Raw genomic sequence first — 8,222 nt, 5'->3', positions numbered from 1 at the left:
GCAAGTGACGTCAAATTGGATTGGCAGTCTGCTGGTATCACTGTGTCTGTCGATGGAATGGCTCTGCAGCGCAGGTCGGCAGGTGCTTGTGTAAATTCCGCAAGAAGAAGTCACTGTTCCTTGAGACAGTGCTGGCCTGCTGGGACATTGTAGTGAGCCCCACACGTTTGTGGAAATTCGACAACCTGCCAGAGTGCCAGATGTTTCATGGACAAGAGAGCCCTGCCAGTTTTGCTTTCCTCTGGTTCAGTCTGCTTTCAACCGAATTTGATACCACTCGTGCAAGTCAACAGCTGGGATGTAGACATGTGAAACCACATCTGTGGAACTTTCAGTGCATGGCGACTGGGTCACTGGTGGAAGACCGTGTTTTCTGAACTGCTCGCTTTCTGTTCACGGTCAAAGTCAGTAGCTCAACTTATCTTTTGAGAAAATTTAGCTCCCAGGTACTTTGGCTTCATTTCAACAAGCTTGATCTTCTTCTTCTGGGGTCTCAAAGGTAAATCTGCGAGGAAAGCAATCCCAAAGAGCATGGCACTCTGGAGTGGCGTGGGTCAGGTGGCAAGCATCGCGCAGCTTGCTGGGGTCGATGCCTATGGGCTCATCTCCATGATCGTGGAGGCCAGGGACGAAGCCAGAAAAAAATTTAGGAGGGGCTGAACAAAAGAATAGAGGCTTTTTTATCTTCTCTTAACCTTAACCCCTCCTACCTAATACATATATGCATTAAATTTCAAGTGAGGACTTAGGGGGGCTCCACGTGCCCAGGATCGGTAGGGGGGGCTAGAGCCCCCCAGCCCCACCGCTGCCTCCGTCGCTGGTGGAGGCTGCAAAGACGGTTAAGAGGAACTGGGAGACCTGCCAGCTGCTGGCACGCCGTGCAAGGATGATTGGGGACCTTCTGCAGCAGCTCGAAAGGACACAGCTGATGCAGCACATGGAGGCGAGGAACCCAGTGGAGCAGCTGGAGGAGACGGCACGCCTACGTTCTCGTCACATCCTGTCGCGAAAGTAGCTACCTACACAGCTTCTGTATGGGAGGGAAGCAGGCTGATTGGCTTCGCGAGGTGCAGAATGAGATCACCTTCTACCTCCAACTTTTCCCCCTTGTCAGCTTTGTCGACAACACCCGTACTTGGGAGCGGCTTGTGGGCAGAGCTTGTCCTTTGTGCACAAGGGTATGTATTTTGTCATGTCAAGTTTGTAAGACATTGTTGTGTTTCTGAAAGACTAGTTTTTTTCCTAAAGAAAAAAATACCAGATTTTTATAGCCAATGGCATGCTGAAATCTGTTTCTAAATGCAAACTTCACCTTTTTTGTGTTTTTATTTTTTGGTTTCTTGCTGATTGTGTTAGTTAGATGCTAGCCTACTGAAATTAGGATAATACACAACCCAAGGCTCAAGATCATGCAACCGCTGAAGCCTGTGGAGGTTGTAATAAAAATCTAATTCAAAGAAACTCATATAAGCAGCATTGTACAATAGTTACATATTATGTCAAGGGAAACATGTACGTATAATTTCTATTTACCCTGTGTCATACTAAAGTTAAGATTCAAAATGTCGATGGAAGGTTGTTTTATTTGCTAATTATTTTCATAATATATGCACATAGGGTTCTAATCTGCCATCTTTTCTTTTTACATCATCAAGGAAAGTACAGATGAGTTACATGCAGCACATCATGTGGAACATGATGATAGGTATGATATCCTTTTTCTCATGTCAAAGTTATGGACTGCCTTTCACTTCTGCATTCAAACATTGCAAACGTCTTTCATTTGCCAGAATATATTTAGAGGGTAGACTGAATTATGCACTAAGCATTATTACTCCAACACCAGACATGTCTTCAAACTATAAACCAAGGACTGTAGCCCAGTGTAAAATTCAGGTGCTGATGCTTAGGTCATTCAAACTCTTGTAACAACATGGTCACCATGTGTGGTACTAGTTTAGTTATTATGTGCCATTGTGATAAAGAAAATTGTGACCTCATCCACTGTACCCACAAACACAAATGGAAATGGCTTTTTAACAGCCAAAATCTGGAGTTTCTGTTATATAGCTTATAGTGTTTAATATATGCCCATGTATATCAGGCTCAGATCAGAGGCCATCAAGGCAACTAAATTCGAAAATCTAGGAAGTCATCCTCCTCTAAAACTTGACAAAGATCAAACGGAAGGTATGCTATGCACTTGCTAGACAGTTATGCAATATTGTCAAGTAGCTACCAAATTTGCAGTATTATGCTCATCCTGATACCCATTGGGAGTTACTAGGGTAATTTTCCATATTACGAAGTACATGTACATCTATGTAATTTAGGAATACTAACTCGCATCAACATATGAAAAATAAATATAATAATATTTGTTATATATAGATGCCTTTCTTTTCAATAGAAAGGTATAATATAGAATAATGTTCTATAGATAATCACTGCATGAATTATCCCCAAGGGCATGAACAAATAACTGATTTTTCCCAATTCTCACCCTGTTAAATTTTGTTAAAAGAAAAAAAAATGAAGTTAATGAAATTGCATCGACATAATGAGTTCTTTGATTGTTCACTATGAATCCATTAAATATGCGCATGTGATTTACAAGACAGAGAAACTTTGAGTCATTGCTCTTGTTTGTTCGTACTGTAGCAGTCATTTCTGACTATGTGGATTCTAGCTGTCCCATACATATTTTTTAAAACTTTTTCAGACAAGTATATACTATACTCATTGACAAAGTTGGATTTCCTTTGAATTAGGCCAAGTCATGAAAATGGGAGGATTAGTAAATCTCATTGGTGGTACAAAAGGAGCAGAGTTATCATGTTTTACTTTTTCTCATATTTTGGCTGCGACAGACAACTTTTCAGAGAAAAATTTGGTTGGAAATGGTGGATTTGGTTATGTTTACAAGGTAATTTTTTCTTCGAGTCAACCTATAGTATGATTTAAGTTCTTGAACTGCTTAAGTATAGCACCTGGACCAAAAACATCTCTAAATGCATTCTCCACTTGGGATGGGCTACTCAAGCATTAAGCATAGTACATTGCTTGGTGTTTAAGGGTTAAACCAAAGGATTTGCGCCATTGTGCTAACAGTCACTTTCACCAGCAATTTGTATTAGGTGGGTGTACCCAGTGCAGAGAGCTCCCGCTCTGTGCGCGGTCTGGGGAAGGATGTCAGTGACACCTGGAAATTTCTTTAAGCTCCTTCATACATCTTAGGATATGTTCTTTAACACTGACACTCAATCTTCATAGGGCAATCTTACTAATGGTCTTCACGTTGCCATCAAAAGACTTGATACATCTTCATTTCAAGGTGGATATGGGTTCAGAACTGAAATTGATACTATTCCCAATCTTCGACACAAGAGCATAATTGATCTACTTGGGTATTGTGTTCAAGGAGAAGAAAACATACTTGTCTATGAATATATGCCAAATAAATGCTTGGCATCTATCATTGCTGGCAAGTTTTTTGTTAACTTAATGCCTCTTTCATCTTTTCTGTTCATTGTTCAGCAAATACTGCTCAAATATTTCTGCAACAAATGCATTGATGTTTTTGTAGATGAAACAAAAAGGGAGTTGATAAATTGGTCCAAACGTCTTGAAATAATCAAAGCGATAGCAGATGGTCTTGCTTTTCTACATGGGCATTCTCAGATGTGCATTGTCCACAGGGACATAAAAGCAAGCAACATCTTGCTGGACCATGAAATGAATGCTAAGATTACCGATTTTGGTCTGGCATTAATGTTGGCTCCAAATACGACTGCAGAGGTGACTGTTGTGGGCACATAGTAAGAGCTCGTCCAATACAGAAATCAAGTTATAAAATCAACCTTCCTATTTTTTTAGTTTCAAGTGTTTAGCACGCGCATGGGCATGATAATCCTCTCCATCATTAGTGGCTATGCAGATCCTGAATATGTTGCTACTGGAAACATCTCGGAGAAAGCAGATGTATATGGCTTTGGTATAGTACTTTTTGAGATAATAAGTGGAAGGCTGACCCAGTCTTATATGAAGGCAGAAGGCACTCGTAAGCTACCACCCCTGCTTATGTAAGTATTTGTTTTATAATTTAAACAGGCTTGTCTGCAATATAATCTTAATTTGCAGCACTGTGTTAATAATAAATGGTGAACCCTTTTTGTGCAATTAGACGTGCTAGATTGTACATCTAGCTAGATGAATTTGATGTAGTCCTTTTTTCTAGACCACGAGATTTCTTGTGTATAAGAACTATGATGGACCATGACTGAGAATTTTTTGGCATGTAGTATTGTTTCTGTGCTCAGGGTTGTAATAGTTGGTAGTCCCCCTCCCTCCCAGCTGCATAACCTCCTATTTGTCCATTTTGTTTTATGGATATGACTTTCATTATATGTCATTGAGGAATAATTTTCTTTTAATCCAAAGCTACTAATGCTAACAATATGGGATTCCACTATTTTCTTCAGGCGCACAAGTACAACCGAAAGGTGCTGCTCAAGCTTGTTGCGCGTGAACGAGCATGAAGGGGCTCAGATTATGGAATGTGTGAGGGTGGCGCAGTTATGCATTCAACATCTTGCGAACCATCGGCCTACCATGTCAGAAGTTGTCACCATGCTTGGCAGCATCAAAGTGGCGCAGAGGGCACATGGTAAATAACAGGCCAGTGTATTGGAAATACTAAATCTGGTTGTAGCTTTGGAAGAGCCACAGAGGGATAGTTGCAATGCTGAAAGTGTAAACTAATGAGCTATACTGCAAGTCTCCAACTAATGTTTTTTACTCGTAGGCTTTGTATGGAGATAATATGTACGTTATCATGATTGTCTAAACATCACAGAGACTAGTCACAGTAAAATATTTGGCAAGTTGGTCAGAGCACGCACAGAGTGGTGAGTTGAGTGAGAGCTCGTGACTGGTGAGAGGTCCCTCATGGCTTCTCGTTGCACCTGGGAAGTATTAACGCTTAGGTGATCTGCACTTGGGAAATCCTGCTGAATAATTGAGCTGAGAGGACGATGGGGAGCTTCATAGAAGGCACCTTACTTCAGCGCTGTGGCTAAATTATGCTTCGCTGGAATGCTAATTACTCCATGCTATTGTTAATTTGGTCTAGCTCGAGATGAAGTGACTGACTCCATGGGCATGTTGAAATTGTCACAATAATGACCACCCAGCAGGCACCCGTCCCTGCTGAACAAATCAGGTTGAGGCAGGCTGGCGTTGATGTAGACTGTGCGGCAAAGACTGAAGACCGATGAGGAAGCAGCCAAATGATGAGTCCAACCTGGAATCTTTCAGAGTTTGACTCCAGCCTCCACCACGTTTAGCGCCATTTTTCTCATATAATTGATGCTGTGTACAAGCTTCCTGGAAACCCGGCCTCCACGTTTTGGCGCCATCTCTTCGCTTTTGTTCAAACATGTCAGCATCACAGTTTAAAAAATAAACATTTTTATAATGGCATGGGCACGGCGTTCTCTCTTTTTGACTCTACTAGATCTTGGCCGCCTTTTTATGCTCTCACTCAACACCACCCTCTTCCAGTCTTCCTCTCCATCTTCCCCATTCACTCCTACCACCAGAGGTCCAAAGCAAACCAAGGCCAAGAACGAAGATGGCTCTGGTCGGGCAGGTCGCGACGGTGGCGCAGCTGGTGGGCGTGGACGCGTTCAGCCTCATCACCATGATCGCAGAGGCAGCACAGATGGTGCGGCGGAACCGCGCCGTCTGCCAGCAGCTGGCCCGCCGTGTCGAGATGATCGGCGGCCTGCTGCGGCGGCTCCACGACACGCAGTTGATGGACCACCCGGAGACGCGGAGCCCCGTGGAGGCGCTGGAGGAGACGCTCCGGCGGGCGTACCTGCTCGTGCGCTCCTGCCAGCGCCGCGGGTACGCGTACCGGTGCTTCATGGGGGCGCGCCACGCCGACGAGCTCCGCGAGGTGCAGGGTGAGATCGGCTTCTACCTCCAGCTCTTCCCCCTTGTCAGCTACGTCGATGCCACGCTGAACTGGGTGAGGCATCTCAGTAACAACAAGCAGGCCTCTCATGACACTTCTTTCCAAGAGGTACAGCCACCTGTTCACAACTGCTAGTTCTCTTCTCTACTAGTCGCTTCTGTTATGATATTTAGCAGAAAGCCAGAAACAAACAAACAAACAAGCTCTAGCACTGTTTGGAGCATGTCAAAATTTTCCTGATTCTTGAGTGGATTAAACTAAACTGTCTCAGTGCCAAATCCCTGCAAATTTCTCATGGACTTAATTTCCACCTTCCAAATAGGTCCTCAAGTCAAGTCCTTTTACCATGTTTTTGTACTTGTACATACGCTATTGTAAGGGACATGGTAATAGCATAATTCTTAGGACTCAAATCAGAACATGGATTTCTGGTACAACAGATCTGTGTACGTACAGGATCTTTGGAATTCTATCGTTATTCTGACACTGACAGTGAGAGATTGAGATCGATCTGAATGTTCCATAGAATTTAATTCTGGACTGTGCATGCTCAGTTTTACAATTTTTTCTTCTTTTGTGGAGAGCTTACGTTTTGTTGCCATCTGTTGTTTGTACAGGCACCTATGGTACGACCATGTATTGTGCCGTTCCTGTTTCTCTCGTGCGATGGATGCTGCTTAGTGATTGTTCAGGGAGTATGCCTTGGTATATGGTATAGTACCCTACACACACGGTTTGCATGCACCTCCTCTGCTAATGTTTCCTGATGTGTGTATCTAGGAATTTTTCATGTGTCACCGCAGGGTTGGAAATGCGTTACTGCCTTAACTCTATTTCTCATGTTATGAACATGTTAACAACGATCTAGCTAGCACCTTCTTTTCATTGGGAACAGCTAGCTAGTATGCAATTGTCGGTCCTCTTTTTCGGATTACTATCTGTTGAATTCAGGTGAAAAAAAAAATTCATGTGTGCGAAATAGGTATGTTGAATTTTCTTTTCCTCATGAGATGAACACATTCAGAGTTACTACCTGACCAACTCTCGGGCACTGATTTACTGCTCGAGTCTTCTGATAATCTGTTTGCATACATAGCTTACCTTTTGGTTCATCAGGAGTGCAAAGTTCCAGGGTCGCAGGCACTGATGCCGGCGCAATCGGTCCAGCCCTTGAGCCTTCAACAGGTGAGGATGGACGAATAGGACCATATATGGCATGCCCCCGTGACACTTACTTCACATTCTTTCAGGTTCCAAATTTAACAAACTCAATTCAGTATGTTGTCAGTCTGCAATAATCTCATCTTCGCATTCAGTGTCTTTCCCTCATTCCCTGTCACTTCAGATTTTCTGAGACAGAGCAAAACCCAAATGGGTTGCTACTGGAAGAGCAAAACCCAGATGAAATGCGTCGTCTGGAAGAGCGACATTAAGGATCAGTTGTCATCTTGAAGTGTCAGCTGCTGTCAATACATATCTTTCTTTCCTCTTCAGTCCACACGAGAAGAACTGAACCATGAAAACGTGAAAAAGAGAGACGAACTGCGTGTTCCGACCCAAGCCTCCATAGCAGAGATAGCAATAGTCAAGATGTCAGACACGTCTTGATGCCATTTTTACGTTGCTATCGCGATTACCTGCTGATGTACTAGTATCTGAGTCTCAAAATCTTCAAAACCTGTACACTTATCAAATTCTTTTTGTTTCGTTCCTCACCGGCGCTGTAGACCACAGGCAGTCATGCTTGATGTCTGTCATCTGTCAATAATATCCACGCGTGCTGCATCTCTGAAGGTGCAACTTGTACAGTACAGAGCATTTTGTTCTTGATAAGCTATAAAGAAATTCCAGGGTTTGACACATTCTGCGTTGGAATCGCATTTTGTCCAGTTTTCTGACATTCTTGATTACTGCATAGCAATGAATGTTTTCTTCGCATAAGGATAGCAATGCATGGTTGAATTAAAGTTAAAACACAAAAGCATAAACTGCTCCATAGCAACTTAACAAAGAGTAACTACACCCTACACCAGCCATCGGTGACGGAGGACATCTCCGGTAATTCTGTAGACTGCAGAACTTGTGCTGTCCAGTTGGGGGGCAGATGAGGAGGCGTAGGTCTCTATCTTTTTATTTTTTTTTTTATTTTTGAGAGGACTCTGTCTTGTTTTTTGAACCCGGGTAATAGCCACTGCCTACTAGGCAGCTCACGCGCTCCACGTGCCCACAAGCCACGATCGCCAGC

General features: G+C 43.1%; 2 pseudogenes; both read left to right on the top strand.

Annotated features, from left to right (window-relative positions):
• The first annotated feature begins 795 nt into the window (after window positions 1-795).
• Window positions 796-5,159, top strand: LOC136505090 (cysteine-rich receptor-like protein kinase 25; annotated as a pseudogene).
• Window positions 5,160-5,498: 339 nt separating this feature from the next.
• On the top strand, window positions 5,499-7,850 carry LOC136504837 (cell number regulator 13-like; annotated as a pseudogene).
• Window positions 7,851-8,222: the final 372 nt, after the last annotated feature.

The sequence above is a fragment of the Miscanthus floridulus genome, chromosome 14, assembly GCF_019320115.1.
Source record: "Miscanthus floridulus cultivar M001 chromosome 14, ASM1932011v1, whole genome shotgun sequence".
Taxonomy (NCBI): Eukaryota; Viridiplantae; Streptophyta; class Magnoliopsida; order Poales; family Poaceae; genus Miscanthus; species Miscanthus floridulus.
This window is presented reverse-complemented; position numbering and strand designations above follow the sequence as displayed.